The 18,727-nt window shown below is 46.0% G+C and overlaps 1 protein-coding gene across 6 annotated transcripts in view; it reads left to right on the top strand.

Moving 5' to 3' along the window:
* SRCIN1 (SRC kinase signaling inhibitor 1) overlaps nt 1-18,727 on the top strand; it is a 1,481,450-nt gene that overhangs the window by 122,326 nt on the left and 1,340,397 nt on the right. Inside the window, exon 1 of one of the 6 annotated variants that reach the window (XM_068262497.1) lies at nt 13,357-13,374. The exons of the other annotated variants lie outside the window; for them this stretch is intronic. The gene's annotated coding sequence lies outside the window, so the exon portion shown is untranslated. Of the gene's footprint in view, nt 1-13,356; nt 13,375-18,727 lie in introns of those variants that run through there. 6 annotated transcript variants of the gene reach the window in all.

Genomic DNA, 18,727 nt, shown 5'->3' with positions numbered 1-18,727 from the left:
GTCTGGTGTGTTCTTTGAACTTCATGGTGGTATTGCTCCCAATATTCTCTTAGACAACCTCTGAGGCCATCACAGAGCAGCTGTATTTGTACTGACATTAGATTACACACAGGTGCACTCTATTTAGTCATTAGCACTCATCACGCAATGTCTAAGGGCAACTGACTGCACTCAGACCAAAGGGGGCTGAATAATTACGCACACCCAACTTAGCAGTTATTTATTTGTAAAAAATGTTTGGAATCATGTATGATTTCCGTTCCACTTCTCACGTGTACACCACTTTGTATTGGTCTTTCATGTGGAATTCCAATAAAATTGATTCATGTTTGGCAGTAATGTGACAAAATGTGGAAAACTTCAAGGGGGCCAATTTTCCTATATAAATCGTTGGTTGTTTTGATAAAAAATGTCAGTTGAATATATTGTATAGGAGACACATACACAGATATTTGGGAAGTGAAATGAACAGTTAAATATATCGTATAGGAGTGGGATGCAAAAGTTTGGGCAACCTTGTTAATCGTCATGAGTTTCCTGTATAAATCGTTGTTTTTTATGATAGAAAATGTCAGTTAAATATATCATATAGGAGAAATACACAGTGATATTTGAGAAGTGAAAGGAAGTTTATTGGATTTCCAGAAAGTTTGCAATAATTGTTTAAACAAAATTAGGCAGGTGCATAAATTTGGGCACTACAAAAAAGAAATGAAATAAATATTTAGTAGATCCGCCTTTTGCAGAAAGTACAGCCTCTAAACGCTTCCTGTAGGTTCCAATGAGAGTCTGGATTCTGGTTGAAGGTATTTTGGATCATTCCTCTTTACAAAACAGCTCAGGTTTGATGGCTTCTGAGCATGGATAGCGCTCTTTAACTCACACCACAGATTTTCAATTATATTCAGGTCTGGGGACTAATGCTGGGGAGACATGGTACGTTTCTTTACCGTGTATCGAGCAGCTGATCCGGCCAGCTGATAATATTCACACGGTGCTCGACCCCCGCCCGCTCGATCCACGCCGGCGGACAATGGCAGGGAATCGAGCAGCTGATAAGTTGCGCCGGCGGAAACGAGCGGTAATCGATCTGCACGCATGCACGGACGAGCGGGGACGCGGCGGTGGTCGATCCGGCGGCTAATCGGCCACCGGATCGACCCGTGTATTATCAGCATAAGATGGCAATTCCAGAATGTTGTACTTGTTCATCTGCATGAATGCTTTAGTGCATTTTGAGCAGTGTTTAGAGTTGTCTTGTTTAAAGATCCAGCGCCGGCGCAGCTTCAGCTTTGCCACTGATTCCTGGACATTGGTCTCCAGAATCTGCTGATACTGAGTGGAATCCATGCAACTTTGACAAGATTCCCAGTCCCGGTGTTGTTTTTCCTCCATGCATTACACCTCTTGTTATGCCCAAATAACTCAATTTTAGTTTCATCAGTCCACAGCACCTTATTCCAAAATGAATCTGGCTTGTCCAAATGTGCTTTAGCACACCTCAAGCGGCTCTGTTTGTGCTGTGGCCGGAGAAAAGCTTTCTCTGAATGACTCTCGCATAACAGCATCTCCTTGTGTAAAGTGCCCCAATGGTTGAACAATGCACAGTAACTCCATCTGCAGTAAGATGATGTTGTAGGCCTTTGGTGCTGGTCTGTGGGTTGACTCTGACTGTTGTCACCATCCGTCGCTCCTGTTTATCCGAGATTTTTCTTTGTCTGCCACTTCGAGCCATAAGAACTAAGCCTGTGGTCTTCCATTTCCTCAATAAGTCCATAACTGTGCAAACAAACAGCTGAAATCTCTGAGACAGCTTTCTGTAGTCTTCCCCTAAACCATGATGGTGAACAATCTTTGTCTTCAGGTCATTTGAGAGTTGTTTTGAGACCCCCATGTTGCTACTCTTCAGAGAACATTTAAAGAGGAGGGAAACTTAAAATTTACCCCCTTAAATAGTCTTTCTCATAATTCACCTGTGTATGTAGGTCAGGGGTCACTGGGCTTACCAAGCCAATTTGAGTTCAAATAATTAGTTCTAAATAAGTTCTACTTTCTGTTAATCCAATAAACTTAATTTCATGTCTCAAATATCACTGTGTGTGTCTCCTATATGATATATTTAACTGACATTTTTTATTGTAACAACCAATGATTTATACATGAAAATCATGACGATTGACAAGGTTGCCAAAACTTTTGCATCCCACTGTGTGTGTGTACATGTATATATGTATATATATATATATATATATATATATATATATATATATATATATATATATATATATATATATATTATACCGTTTCTAACTTTGACATACAGTCGCTCAATGACAAAGTTTATGAGCTTTGGGATCCTTGGCATCAATAAGTTGCATTTTTCCATTGAAATTGAAAAAATCTGATTGGCTGCTTGTAGCCCACCCCCCAGAATTTAAACCCTAGTCTACCAGTGATTGACTGTACCAGATTTGAGGCCTCTGCCATTAGGAGTGTAAGAATGGCAGCAATGTAAATATTCCTCTTGAAAATCAATAGGTGAATTTTGATTGGCTGTTATAGGCTCCACCCATTTGGCCCACTGTGTCAAGTTTGGGATCCCTGCCATTAACCTCCCTGGCGTTCAGTTTCTGCTGGATTTCTGTGCAAAAAGTGATCCAATTAATTTTCACAACCCTTTTTCCTGTAACTTATCAAAATTTGTCAAGCAATGGTCCAGTATACATTTTGAATATAATAAAAGCTTGAAAACAAAATCAAACCAAAACTAAAATTACTCCCTAAAATCTCTGATCATTTACATTTTTCAGCTGCAGCTGCTCAGCCTGCACGAATGTGAATGTGAATGTAAAGGTAGCCATACATCAGGCGATGATGGGCAGATTTGACCAAGAGACAAATCTCTCTCTGTTTAAATCCGATTAGAGAGAGATCTGTCGGCTGCCCATACACTGCAGGCCAATTCCTGATCGATTTCAGCATGAAATCTATTAGGAATCGTCCGCATCCATTGCTGCCCCCCAGTGTATAAATGTAAACTAACCCCCCCCCCCCCCCCCCCGTGTGCGTTATACATTTGCTGTTCACTATCGGAGGTATAGGTGCCACAGTGTAGGATACCTAGTATGGGTGCCAGAGTGCAGGATACCTAGTACGGGTGCCAGAGTGCAGGATACCTAGTACGGGTGCCAGAGTGCAGGATACCTAGTACGGGTGCCAGAGTGCAGGATACCTAGTACGGGTGCCAGAGTGCAGGATACCTAGTACGGGTGCCAGAGTGCAGGATACCTAGTACGGGTGCCAGAGTGCAGGATACCTAGTACGGGTGCCAGAGTGCAGGATACCTAGTACGGGTGCCAGAGTGCAGGATACCTAGTACGGGTGCCAGAGTGCAGGATACCTAGTACGGGTGCCAGAGTGCAGGATACCTAGTACGGGTGCCAGAGTGCAGGATACCTAGTACGGGTGCCAGAGTGCAGGATACCTAGTATGGGTGCCAGAGTGCAGGATACCTAGTATGGGTGCCAGAGTGCAGGATACCTAGTATGGGTGCCAGAGTGCAGGATACCTAGTATGGGTGCCAGAGTGCAGGATACCTAGTATGGGTGCCAGAGTGCAGGATACCTAGTATGGGTGCCAGAGTGCAGGATACCTAGTATGGGTGCCAGAGTGCAGGATACCTAGTATGGGTGCCAGAGTGCAGGATACCTAGTATGGGTGCCAGAGTGCAGGATACCTAGTATGGGTGCCAGAGTGCAGGATACCTAGTATGGGTGCCAGAGTGCAGGATACCTAGTATGGGTGCCAGAGTGCAGGATACCTAGTATGGGTGCCAGAGTGCAGGATACCTAGTATGGGTGCCAGAGTGCAGGATACCTAGTATGGGTGCCAGAGTGCAGGATACCTAGTATGGGTGCCAGAGTGCAGGATACCTAGTATGGGTGCCAGAGTGCAGGATACCTAGTATGGGTGCCAGAGTGCAGGATACCTAGTATGGGTGCCAGAGTGCAGGATACCTAGTATGGGTGGCAGAGTGCAGGATACCTAGTATGGGTGGCAGAGTGCAGGATACCTAGTATGGGTGGCAGAGTGCAGGATACCTAGTATGGGTGGCAGAGTGCAGGATACCTAGTATGGGTGGCAGAGTGCAGGATACCTAGTATGGGTGGCAGAGTGCAGGATACCTAGTATGGGTGGCAGAGTGCAGGATACCTAGTATGGGTGGCAGAGTGCAGGATACCTAGTATGGGTGCCAGAGTGCAGGATACCTAGTATGGGTGCCAGAGTGCAGGATACCTAGTATGGGTGCCAGAGTGCAGGATACCTAGTATGGGTGCCAGAGTGCAGGATACCTAGTATGGGTGCCAGAGTGCAGGATACCTAGTATGGGTGCCAGAGTGCAGGATACCTAGTATGGGTGCCAGAGGGCAGGATACCTAGTATGGGTGCCAGAGGGCAGGATACCTAGTATGGGTGCCAGAGGGCAGGATACCTAGTATGGGTGCCAGAGGGCAGGATACCTAGTATGGGTGCCAGAGGGCAGGATACCTAGTATGGGTGCCAGAGGGCAGGATACCTAGTATGGGTGCCAGAGGGCAGGATACCTAGTATGGGTGCCAGAGGGCAGGATACCTAGTATGGGTGCCAGAGGGCAGGATACCTAGTATGGGTGCCAGAGGGCAGGATACCTAGTATGGGTGCCAGAGGGCAGGATACCTAGTATGGGTGCCAGAGGGCAGGATACCTAGTATGGGTGCCAGAGGGCAGGATACCTATTATGGGTGCCAGAGGGCAGGATACCTAGTACGGGTGCCAGAGGGCAGGATACCTAGTACGGGTGCCAGAGGGCAGGATACCTAGTACGGGTGCCAGAGTGCAGGATACCTAGTACGGGTGCCAGAGTGCAGGATACCTAGTACGGGTGCCAGAGTGCAGGATACCTAGTACGGGTGCCAGAGTGCAGGATACCTAGTACGGGTGCCAGAGTGCAGGATACCTAGTACGGGTGCCAGAGTGCAGGATACCTAGTATGGGTGCCAGAGGGCAGGATACCTAGTATGGGTGCCAGAGGGCAGGATACCTAGTATGGGTGCCAGAGTGCAGGATACCTAGTATGGGTGCCAGAGTGCAGGATACCTAGTATGGGTGCCAGAGTGCAGGATACCTAGTATGGGTGCCAGAGTGCAGGATACCTAGTATGGGTGCCAGAGTGCAGGATACCTAGTATGGGTGCCAGAGTGCAGGATACCTAGTATGGGTGCCAGAGTGCAGGATACCTAGTATGGGTGCCAGAGTGCAGGATACCTAGTATGGGTGCCAGAGTGCAGGATACCTAGTATGGGTGCCAGAGTGCAGGATACCTAGTATGGGTGCCAGAGTGCAGGATACCTAGTATGGGTGCCAGAGTGCAGGATACCTAGTATGGGTGCCAGAGTGCAGGATACCTAGTATGGGTGCCAGAGTGCAGGATACCTAGTATGGGTGCCAGAGTGCAGGATACCTAGTATGGGTGCCAGAGTGCAGGATACCTAGTATGGGTGCCAGAGTGCAGGATACCTAGTATGGGTGCCAGAGTGCAGGATACCTAGTATGGGTGCCAGAGTGCAGGATACCTAGTATGGGTGCCAGAGTGCAGGATACCTAGTATGGGTGCCAGAGTGCAGGATACCTAGTATGGGTGCCAGAGTGCAGGATACCTAGTATGGGTGCCAGAGTGCAGGATACCTAGTATGGGTGCCAGAGTGCAGGATACCTAGTATGGGTGCCAGAGTGCAGGATACCTAGTATGGGTGCCAGAGTGCAGGATACCTAGTATGGGTGCCAGAGTGCAGGATACCTAGTATGGGTGCCAGAGTGCAGGATACCTAGTATGGGTGCCAGAGTGCAGGATACCTAGTATGGGTGCCAGAGTGCAGGATACCTAGTATGGGTGCCAGAGTGCAGGATACCTAGTATGGGTGCCAGAGTGCAGGATACCTAGTATGGGTGCCAGAGTGCAGGATACCTAGTATGGGTGCCAGAGTGCAGGATACCTAGTATGGGTGCCAGAGTGCAGGATACCTAGTATGGGTGCCAGAGTGCAGGATACCTAGTATGGGTGCCAGAGTGCAGGATACCTAGTATGGGTGCCAGAGTGCAGGATACCTAGTATGGGTGCCAGAGTGCAGGATACCTAGTATGGGTGCCAGAGTGCAGGATACCTAGTATGGGTGCCAGAGTGCAGGATACCTAGTATGGGTGCCAGAGTGCAGGATACCTAGTATGGGTGCCAGAGTGCAGGATACCTAGTATGGGTGCCAGAGTGCAGGATACCTAGTATGGGTGCCAGAGTGCAGGATACCTAGTATGGGTGCCAGAGTGCAGGATACCTAGTATGCGTGCCAGAGTGCAGGATACCTAGTATGCGTGCCAGAGTGCAGGATACCTAGTATGGGTGCCAGAGTGCAGGATACCTAGTATGGGTGCCAGAGTGCAGGATACCTAGTATGGGTGCCAGAGGGCAGGATACCTAGTATGGGTGCCAGAGGGCAGGATACCTAGTATGGGTGCCAGAGGGCAGGATACCTAGTATGGGTGCCAGAGGGCAGGATACCTAGTATGGGTGCCAGAGGGCAGGATACCTAGTATGGGTGCCAGAGGGCAGGATACCTAGTATGGGTGCCAGAGGGCAGGATACCTAGTATGGGTGCCAGAGGGCAGGATACCTAGTATGGGTGCCAGAGGGCAGGATACCTAGTATGGGTGCCAGAGGGCAGGATACCTAGTACGGGTGCCAGAGGGCAGGATACCTAGTACGGGTGCCAGAGGGCAGGATACCTAGTACGGGTGCCAGAGGGCAGGATACCTAGTACGGGTGCCAGAGTGCAGGATACCTAGTACGGGTGCCAGAGTGCAGGATACCTAGTACGGGTGCCAGAGTGCAGGATACCTAGTACGGGTGCCAGAGTGCAGGATACCTAGTACGGGTGCCAGAGTGCAGGATACCTAGTACGGGTGCCAGAGTGCAGGATACCTAGTACGGGTGCCAGAGTGCAGGATACCTAGTACGGGTGCCAGAGTGCAGGATACCTAGTACGGGTGCCAGAGTGCAGGATACCTAGTACGGGTGCCAGAGTGCAGGATACCTAGTACGGGTGCCAGAGTGCAGGATACCTAGTACGGGTGCCAGAGTGCAGGATACCTAGTACGGGTGCCAGAGTGCAGGATACCTAGTACGGGTGCCAGAGTGCAGGATACCTAGTACGGGTGCCAGAGTGCAGGATACCTAGTACGGGTGCCAGAGTGCAGGATACCTAGTACGGGTGCCAGAGTGCAGGATACCTAGTACGGGTGCCAGAGTGCAGGATACCTAGTATGGGTGCCAGAGTGCAGGATACCTAGTATGGGTGCCAGAGTGCAGGATACCTAGTATGGGTGCCAGAGTGCAGGATACCTAGTATGGGTGCCAGAGTGCAGGATACCTAGTATGGGTGCCAGAGTGCAGGATACGTGCAGGGTGCAGAATAGATATGGGCGCCAAAATGCAGGGTGCAGAATAGATATGAGTGCCAAAATGCAGGGTGCAGAATAGATATGGGTGCCAAAATGCAGGGTGCAGAATAAATATGGGTGCCAAAATGCAGGGTGAAGAATAGATATGGGTGCCAAAATGCAGGGTGCAGAATAGATATGGGTGCCAGAGTGCTGGATCCCCCATGGCGGCTCTCTCTGCCCCTTCCCCCCCCCCCACCTCTGCAGCAATTCTCGCTTTTCTCCCTCCCTTCTTTGGCAAGCATAGTGGGTGATCAGTGACCCTCGGGCGGGCGATCAGTGTCTCCAATCAGTGACCCCCCCCCTCCCCTGCAGCAGCCCCCCATCCCCCCTTCCCCGCAGCGATTCTCGCTCCTCTCCCTCCCTCCCTCTGCAGGCATAGCGGGCAGCCGGTGCTGATGCTCACGTGCCTCTTGCCCACGCAGATCCAATCACCTGATCCGGTCCTCTTTTTGCAGTACTGGGCCCCCTGCGAAACTTTGGATGGGGCCCCCCCTTGACCCTGCCGAACACTGAATAGGGACTGTTTACAAATTAACTTTGCAAAATTTTGTATGATTTCTTATCAGTGGCTGAGCAGATGCAATCATTAGAAAAATTGTGCAGAGAGCAGACATTTTTTTTTCTCTCCATGCCCTTAGTTGTCAGTCTCTAAGGACAGGGAAAAGAAAGTTCTCCCCCCACGGGGCCCCCTTCAACTGCATCCCTTGCAGGGTCTATTGTTACGCTTATAGCCCATCTCCAGCTCTCTGACCCGCCCCCAGCACCATGGAGAGATTTCTTCTCTCCTCAAAGAGGAATTTTGCCCAATTACACTGTGGCCACAGAGGTGAGACCGGACTACAGAGCTGGAGGCTGGGCTGTGGAGAAGGTAACCCAACCTCTGGATGAGGCCTTTACTTTATATGGTGTAGCAGAGCGGGTAAGTAAATAAAATTGTGGCTATTGTGATTTAGTATAACATAGAGAGTTAGTGTCCCTGACACTATCTTACGCTGACACTGACACTAACTTACGCCATATTTCCACTTGTGCCGCACGCGTCAGTGAGACTTACAGGTGTGCAGGATCGCAGGCGAATCCCAGAAGCCGTGCCATGCACGGCTATGGGATCTGCAGCCTCCCGCGCGAAAACTGTGGGCAGTTTCGGCTGAATTGCTAGCACAAGCGATTCGGCCGGCGGCACCATAGTTTCCTATGGCAGAGTTTCCTCGTGCGATTTGTGTGCACGGAAATTGCGGATTCGGAGCGGAAACAGCTCCAGTGGAGACGGGCCCTAAGTCTTTGTTAAATCAGCTGTAAATGTACTATAGTTACATAGTTATTTGGGTTGAAAAAAGACATACGTCCATCGAGTTCAACCAGAGAACAAAGTACAACACCAGCCTGCTCCCTCACATATCCTTGTTGATCCAGAGGAAGGCGAAAAACCCTTACAAGGCATGGTCCAATTATCCCCAAAAGGAAAAAATCCTTCCCGACTCCAATCAGATAAAATCCCTGGATCAACATCATTGGACATTGCCTAGTAATTATAGCCATGGATGTCTTTCAACGCAAGAAAAGCATCTAAGCCCCCTTTAAATGCAGGTATAGAATTTGCCAACTACTTCCTGTGGCAATGCATTCCACATCTTAATCACTCTTACTGTAAAGAACCCTTTCCTAAATGGCTAAAACGTTTTTTCTCCATGCGCAGATCATGTCCTCTAGTCCTTTGAGAAGGCCTAGGGACAAAAAGCTCATCCGCCAAGCTTTTATATTGCCCTCTGATGTATTTATACATGTTAATTAGATCCCCTCTAAGGCGTCTTTTCTCTAGACTAAATAAACCCAGTTTATCTAACCTTTCTTGGTAAGTTAGACCTTCCATCCCACGTATCAATTTTGTTGCTCGTCTCTGCACCTGCTCTAAAACTGCAATATCTTTCCTGTAATGTGGTGCCCAGAACTGAATTCCATATTCCAGATGTGGCTTTACTAGAGAGTTAAACAGGGGCAATATTATGCTAGCATCTCAAGTTTTTACTTCCCTTTTAATGCATCCCAAAATTTCGTTACCTTTAGCAGCAGCGGCTTGGCATTAACTTGTTGTCGATGAGTACTCCTAAGTCCTTCTCCAAGTTTGATGTCCCCAACTGTATCCAATTTATTTTGTATGGTGCTAGACCATTGGTACGACCAAAATGCATGACTTTACATTTTTCAACATTGAATTTCATCTGCCATTTATGTGCCCATATAGCCATCCTATCTAGATCCTGTTGCAATATGTCCCTATCTTCCTGAGAGTTGATGATTCTGCACAATTTTGTATCCTCTGCAAAAATAGCAACATTGCTTACTACTGCATCTACTAGGTCATTAATAAATAAAATGAAGCGCACTGGACCCAGTACAAACCCCTGTGGGACCCTACTGCTAACAGTCTCCCATTTTGAGTACGATCCATTGACCACAACTCTTTGTTTTCTGTCCATTAGCCAGTTCCCTATCCATGCACACAGTCTTCCCCAGTCCTTGCATCCTCAATTTTTGCACCAGACTTTTGTGTGGAACAGTGTCGAAGGCCTTTGCAAAGTCCAAGTATATCACATCTACCACATTCCCAATATCCACATTAGCGTTCACTACCTCATAAAAGCTGAGCATGTTAGTCAAACAGGGACCTGTCTTTAGTAAACCCATGTTGATGCTGAGAAATAAGATTATTTTCTACTATGAAGTCATGTATAGTATCTTTTAGTAACCCATCAAATAGTTTGCATACAACTGATGTGAAGCTTACAGGTCTATAATTTCCTGGATCGGATTTTCTGCCCTTCTTAAATAATGGGAAAACGTGGGCTGTACGCCAATCCATTGGGACTCTGCCAGTTGCAAGAGAGTCACAAAAGATAAGATAAAGGGGTTTATAACTGAACTTATACACATCCTCCATTGGCAAGGTTATCTCCTCCATGGGTTTTAACTATCATCTGTATGCAGATGACACCCAAATCTATCTCCACACCCCTGACATATCCACCACTACCATGGACAAGGTCTCCTCCTGCCTATCTGCCATCTCCTCCTGGATGTCCGCTAGGTTCCTAAAACTAAATCTAGACAAAACGGAATTTATGATCTTCCCACCCCGGTCATCCCTGGACCTCCCAGATGTGCAGGTCACTGTTAACCACACTACTATTCACCCTACCTCTCAAGCCCGCTGTCTGGGTGTCACCCTGGACTCCGCACTCTCCTTCACTCCCCACATCCAAAACCTCACAAAGTCCTGCAACTTCCACCTTCGTAACATCTGTAAGATTCGCCCTTTCCTGACCCCTGCCACCACCAAACTCCTCATCCATGCCCTCATAATTTCCTGCCTCGACTACTGCAATGCCCTTCTGTCTGGACTCCCTAAGACCCGAATAGCCCCACTGCAGTCCATCATGAATGCGTCTGCCAGAATTATCCACTCCTCCCATCGCTCCACCAGGGCGGCTCCCCTCCGTGAATCCCTCCACTGGCTTCCTATCCAGTCCAGAATCAGATTCAAGATATTGTGTCTGACCTACAAATCCATCCACAAAACCTGTCCAACCTACATTTCTGATCTTACTTAGAGATACACACCAAGCCGCTCACTCCGCTCCTCCAATGAACTTCGCCTGACCGTCCCCCGCATCACCCAGTCCCATGCACGCCTCCAAGACTTCTCAAGAGCCGCTCCGACACTATGGAACTCCCTACCTCCACCCATTAGGGCAGCCCCCTCCTTCAACACCTTCAAGAAGGCCCTCAAAACTCACCTTTTCACTCTTGCCTACCACCCCTCACAATTGCTCTAAACCCACAGCCGAACTCTCTGGTCCCCTACCTCTCATGTCCCTACCTCTCCCTCTAGATTGTAAGCCTTTGGGCAGGGTCCTCACTCCTTTTGTGTCCTACCTGATCATGCACCTCTATTACTGTGCACCCATGCTATGCATTTGAGTGAACCTAACTTGCCTAACTCCATGCTCCCATCCAGTGACTGACTAAGCATTACCTTGTACTCATACTGTGCTGTATGATCTGGTTTTCTTGTATTCCTGTATTGTCATATTGCTGTTTGTCACCCCTAAATATTGTCTGTAACCTAAATTAATGTTCAGCGCTGCGTAATATGTTGGCGCTTTATAAATACAACAAATAAATAAATAAATAAACTTAATTCTCTTAGGACCTGAGGATGCATGCCATCCGGGCCAGGTGCCTTGTCTATTTTTAATTTATATATTTCATCCATTAGGAGTCCAATACAGTCAACCTTTCTTTTTTTAGAGTTGATGTACTTGTAAAACTTTTTTATGTTAGATTTGATATCCCTAGCGATTTGACTTTCAGCTTCAATCTTTGCCAACCTAATTTCTTTTTTACAACTTTTATTGCACTCCTTATAATTGCTTAATGCAGCCTCGGCCCCCTCCTGTTTTAGGACCTTATAGGCATTATTTTTCCCCTTCATTTTATCTCTAACCTTTCTATTCATCCATAGAGGCCTTTTCTTATTCCTAGACATTTTGCTTCCATATGGGATATACATGCTACAACTTTGAGAATAAGTTTAAAAGCTTGCCATTTCCCTTCAGTGTCCTCCCCTTGTAGTACATTATCCCAGTTCACCAAACTTAGTGTCTGCCTGAGTTGATTGAAATTTGCTTTTCTAAAATTTATATTTTTAGTGGTCCCGCTGCCCCGCGGCCTATTAGTCACCAGATCAAACGTTATCATGTTGTAATCACTATTTCCCAAATGTTCTTGAACCTGCACATTTGATACATTATCTGGTCTATTAGAAATTATCAAATCCAGTTACGCATTCCCCCTAGTTGGTTCCGTTACCATTTGAGTCAAGTAATTGTCCTGTAGTGATGCCAGAAATCTGCTGCTTTTACCAGAATGGATAGCCTCAATACTCCAGTCAATGTCTGGAAAGTTGAAGTCACCCATAACTATGACCTCATTCTTGCTTGCAGCTTTTTCAGTCTGCTGTAGTAATTGCAGTTCTGCAGCTTCATGAATATGTGGTGGCCTGTAGCATACCCCAATAAGCAATTGGCAACCTTTATTTCCACCATGAATATTTACCCAAACGGACTCCACATCTTCACAATCTTCCTCCATCTCTTCGTTCAGGACAGCTGTAAAATAATTCTTAACAAAGAGACAAACCCCTCCACCTTTTTTACCTGTTCTATCCCTCCTAAACACATTGTAACCCTCTAAATTCACTATCCAGTCATGGTTTTCATCCAACCATGTCTCGGTTATTCCCACAATGTCATAGCCATAGTTGTTTATTCTTCCTCAATGGCCTATAACCTTGCTCAGTATATACGTTCCTACTAAAATAGTTGAATTCTCTATGTATCCCTATGTATCTGTTTGGATTGTTGTTGTTTATTTTTTTTGCCATGTCCTTGTTTATCATTTTTGTGGCTCTCTACTATTGAGTAGCAACTTTGTTAAAACTCAATAAAAATTCTCTTACAAAAAGAAGTATTTGATAAATAAATATTGTCATGGTGTAATATGTCACTTTTTTATTTTTCCTCTAACATTGTATTTGTAGAATATTTGTTAAGGACCAGTTGATTATTTTTATGAGACAAACCTTGGCATTGAAAGGTTTTTCTTTTTCTTTTTCTTTTTTTTCTTTTTCGTATGACAGTACCTCTAGGAAGCAGAGGGTCACAGTAACTGTTTCTTTAGAAAAGTTCTTCACTCAGACATTGAAGACCATTGCCATCATTAGAGATGGCCCAAACAGTTCGCCGGCGGGCTCTCCCGGCTTAGAAACACCACATTTTCAAGGTATGTGGAAGAGGACAGTGGGTACATGAGGGAAAAAAATTGACATAAAAAATATACATTTATATACATGTTAATACATTATCTGTCATTTTACTGCAGTAACTTTGCTACTTTTTTTCCTCTAAATTTAACATCGATTTTCTCAAAAACTACAAGGACTTTGTGGAAAAATTCCCACTGCTCTCCTTAACATACCCTGCAAATTTGGTGTTTATACCACGCAAGGGGGCTTTGCTATTAACTGCTAAAGTCGGTGGCTGGTGAAACATTTCCCACACTCTGAACGAGAACTTCAAAATTGATGTTCTCAAAAACGATAGTCTTTTTGAAAAATTATTTTTCTTCTTGTACCCACTGTCCTCCTCCACATACCCTGCAAATTTGGTGTTTCTAACACGTAAGGGGTCTTTGCTATTAACCACTAAAGTCGGTCGGCCATTCGTCTACAATTAAAGTCTGTGGACCCCGCCGCAAACAGTCAGTTCGCAAACATTTGTGGTAAATTTGCGTACCGAAAATGTAATGTTCACTATATCACTAGTCATATGGCATTTCCAATAACCCATTTGCCCCGCCACCTGACTTCTTTATTGTGGTCTTCTGTTCGTAGGGTAGGATCTGTATGATCAGTGTTGAGGAGGTTACACATCTCTCAAACCCGGCTAATACGCAAGGCTTATCTTGCAGTATATTCTCCTGCCTGGTGGCCCTAATGGGCTGCTATACACAGCATAAGCAACATGTCTCCTGTTTCCACCAGCAATAAGCTAGTTTGTTTTTTTATTTAAAAAAAAACATATATCTGGCCTTATACATAGCTTTAACCCCTGGAATAATCTACAAAAGAAGTACTTTCTTAATGAGTTTTGAAGAAGACCCTGTTATTCCCTGCCTGTGACATTAAGGCATCTGCCGCAGAACACAATGTGCGGAGGATCCCAGGCAGCGCTCACATCCACAATGATTAAAGCTTTCTGAGGATTGTTGGTTTCCCTGGCAACTGCTTCACAATTACTTGCTGTGTTTTGGATAACAAAACCATGAGCAGGTGACTTGTAGAAATCTATCCAGCTCTGCCTTGTGTTGATAAACCAAGTGATGAATACATCTAGGAGTCAATTGCAATTCTACACCTTTTCCTCCCTTTTTCTTTCTAGGTAATAAGAAAAGCATCCTCCTCGTCATTGTGTTCTTGATGCTTCCCTTGTGATCCATTTTTTTTTAATTTGCCCGGGATGCACACTGTTTTCAGAAAGAATATCCGCGCATAAAACCTTTACTAAACTGTTCATTTGTCCTATATCTAATTGTTGTATCACAGAATTAATACTGTATCTAGGAGGAGAACCCGAGGCGAGAGAGAATGGAGGCTGCCATATTTATTTCTTTTTAAACAATGTAGATTGCTTGGCTGGCCTGCTGATCCTCTGCATCTAATACTTTTAGTCATAGACTCTGAGCAAGCATGCAGATCGGGTGCTCTGACTCAAATCTGACTGGATTAGCCAGCGGTTTGTTTCAGGTGTGTGGTAAATTTGCGTACCGAAAATGTAATGTTCACTATATCACTAGTGAACATTACATTAGCTGTTTTTTTCAGGTGTGTGTGTGATCTAGACACTACTGCAGCCAGAAAGATCAGCAGTGCTGCCAGGCAACTGGTATTGTTTAAAAGGAAATAAGTATGTCTTTCTGTGTCTCTCACCTCAGACCCCTTTTTTTAAAGAGGAATTTCAGTTCATGAGATTATTATACACAATGTTACACTGATCATTCTGAAGCAACAATAGGCCCATTATATCGTTAATGGGCCTATTGGGCTCATAAATGTTTCATTTTTTAATGTATGACTTCTACGTAAAATGATGTAAATTAGGGGTGTTTCTAGGATCCTAAGTGATACGGGGCACTTTTGGGCACTCAGGCCAAAAATGGGTGTGGCCATGCACCAGAATGTGGGTGTGGTCATGGGTGGAGCAAAATTTACATGAACTAAACAGCGGTCTAAGTAGGCTTGCCCAGAAAAATGTTGGATGAAGCCCTCTCTCCATTAATACAAAAAAAATGCATGCTGGGTGCTGTGTAACGCCATGATGGGTGCTGTGGTGACTCTGTGGGGCATGCTGGGTGTTGTAGTCACATGCTGGAAGCTGCGGAGCCTCTATCGGGAGCATGCATCATTGTGTGTGTCATCAGTGTCCTGTCCTCCCCCCAAATCCCACCTTCCCAGCAAAGTAGCACAGCGGGAGTAACTACTCATCTCCTCCATCCACTCTCTAAGTCTGGAGAGATCCTCTGTAGCTGGAGATTCGCCCCCAACATCAGAGAATCAGATGCTAGGAGCTCTGTCTGATTCCTTCTCAGGCACTAAGTGGAGAAGCTCAGAAGATGTGTCTGCAGAATCTGGAGACCAAGTGGCCAGAGATGGGTACTGCCACCTGACTCTGCCTGGGGGACATTAGGGGCAACCCAGAAGAGATCCAGGGCACATGTCACTGATCTTTGGGGCTAGCAACGCCCCTGATGTAAATGTCAGTCAATCAGGATTGTGTTTTCTGAGCATAGTGCATCCAGATGAGGCTGACACCTAAATGGTTAGTGACTACCTGTATATTCTGGCATATAAGACGACTGGGCGTATAAGACGACCCCCAACTTTTCCAGTTAAAATATAAATGTTGGTATACACTCGCCCTATAAGACTACTCCTCCCGACTCTTGGACATTTGTATACTATACTGGTGCTATACTGTATAAACAGGTACAGATACTGGTGCTGTTTGTGGTACCCAGTATACAACAACCAACCAGTCACGGCAAGCGATGTACCTTACCGGCGATTGGCTGGTTGTTGTATACAAAGTCTGCTTGGATTGGTTGGCTATCCCTGTCTCCAAGACTATCAGAGCGGTAGCGCATACATGCCTCTTTCACCTGTCAGGCCCGCTCTTGTATACTATTACCTCCTTCTCTGCCTCTCAGATCTCACACATGCGCGCCTGCGCCACTTTGCTGCAGTCCTCAGGAGTGACAACAGGAGGTGAAGAGGCGCCCAGTCGGTGTATAAAACACTTTAAAAACAATAAAATATTGAAAGAAAGAGTAATACACAAGCACAGGCAACGCGTTTCGTGGGACCCAGCCCACTTCCTCAGGCCAAATAAAGTGCTGCTCTATCTGTCAAGCCGCGTTTGGGGCGCCCCAAACGCGGCTTGACAGATAGAGCAGCACTTTATTTGGCCTGAGGAAGTGGGCTGGGTCCCACGAAACGCATTGCCTGTGCTTGTGTATTACTATTAAATTCCTTTTTCTAAAGTGATTTGTCATCTGAGGTAAGCCACCTCTTTCTTTCAAATGTTGTTGTTTTTAAAGTGTTTTATACACCGACTGGGCGCGTCTTCACCTCCTGTTGTACTGTACTCCCCCCGCTTTTAGTGAGGGGAGTTCCACACACCTAACCCAAGGTGGAACCCCACCACTTCATAGGTCTAGAGTGTATGGGATTTTTCCAAGAGTGCAACCGCCTCCAGGATTGCTGGTATAACTGAGTAGAGTCAGGTCAAGATACTCCACCTGCTTAAAGTGGTCGGTTGCCCCTTGTGCAACCCACCTTTGTGAGTATTCCTTTGTCGAACCCCCCCTTTACACAATTTTCTCATCCTTTCGTGACATACTGCAACATTTGGGCTCCCGTTGTCTTTGTGTTTTTTTTCTCCAGTACTCCTCAGGAGTGAGATCTGAGAGGCAGAGAAGGAGGTACAGAAATCGGATACAAGGGCAGGCGAGACGGGTGAAAAAGGTGCGTTTTTCTGGGCACAGCGCCACTCTCTCTTTTTTTCCATACCCTTGGCATCCCAGACGCCGGCAGCTTGCTCCACCATTCACTCCACACCTTCCCAGTGAGGTGCCCCCTCACCTCATCATCGGGACCGCGTTAAGTCACTTCTTTCCAGGAATCCTGTTGAGTGGATTTTCTTGTACCATACTTGTACAGCACCACCCTTGCTGTTTTCATATGGTCGCCGCAGAAATTGGGATGCAGACGTTTTTAAGCTCCCCCCACTGTATGCGGCAACCGCAGATTCTCCAGATTGGCTCTGAAGTTTTAGCACCCGCCTCGTAAGACGACACCCAGCAAATAAGATGACACCAACTTTTGAGAAGATTTTCCTGGGTTAAAAAGTAGTCTTATACGCCAGAATATACAGTATTTAATTTTCTTTTTTGGGGGGGGAAAGATGTGTGAAAGGCATCACCCCTGTCTGTTGCCTTAATGTGGGTGGGGTTTGCTGCTCTTTGAAGCTCTCACAACTCTGTTTACTAAAATGAAGCATATTTCCAGTCTATATTTAGTCTAGAGGGCAGCAGACGGATCTAGCCAACAGCTGAACGCTGAAGTAAACACATCTCTGCTTTAATTTTTCACATTGTTCTTCATTATGTCATGGATTATTTAGTAATTGTATTTTGGAAAGCTGAGAAGCAACAACCTAAAATTATTCCCCCGACCCTTCACTCTGGCAAAGTGCAACACAAACCATCATCCTACAGTTAGACTGCTACATAAAGTTTTAAGACATGCCCAAATGCACAGCATGATGGGATATTTTAACTTAGGATTTCATGTCTCGGGTAAAAGATGTGATTCCACTATTACTACTTTTGTACAGTTACTTTCTCTTGCTTGATATTGCATTTTATACATGCCAACTTTAATTATTAGCTCTTTGTAGAACAGAGGTACAGTAGCCAGTCTGGTATTTGTTCTAAACAGCTACTTGCTTCTGCAAGGGACTTTCATGATTGTGGACTTCTGAAAATTCAGTCTGAGAGCTCAAGATTTTCAGATCATCTTTGCTAAGCGCAGGCCAAGTACATTATTCTCCAATTCATCTGGCCGGCTCAAAGCCACTCGGCCCTCCTCCCACCTTAATGGCAACAGAGCGTGTCGCTAGACTGTAGTCTAACAGCGCGTATGTACAGATCTCACCTCTGAACTATTGCTCGAGGGATCAAGACCTGTTCTCTGCAGGTGAGAGAAATTGTGTTTGTGTACACCAGAGGAACTGTAGTGAAAATAACTTAATGAATAAAATTGCTTTCATTTTACAATAGTACTTGGGGTGGAGGCGCCCAAAATAGGTAATGTAATGAAACAAAAATAAGGTGGAGGGAGGGTGTCCTTACCACTCAAGATGGAAGAACCGAAACCACAGGGTTAATGTAAAAAGATTAAATTATTTATTCAGCATGATTAAAAGGACAACGCTTTTCACGGGTCTGAGCATGGATGTCATGCTTGGGACCATATTTTAAAGGTCCTTTTAATCGTGCTGAATAAATAACACCCTCC

This window comes from Hyperolius riggenbachi, chromosome 12, assembly GCF_040937935.1.
Source record: "Hyperolius riggenbachi isolate aHypRig1 chromosome 12, aHypRig1.pri, whole genome shotgun sequence".
Classification (NCBI taxonomy): Eukaryota; Metazoa; Chordata; class Amphibia; order Anura; family Hyperoliidae; genus Hyperolius; species Hyperolius riggenbachi.
Note: the sequence above shows the minus strand (reverse complement) of the source record. Positions and strands in the feature narration are given on the sequence as shown.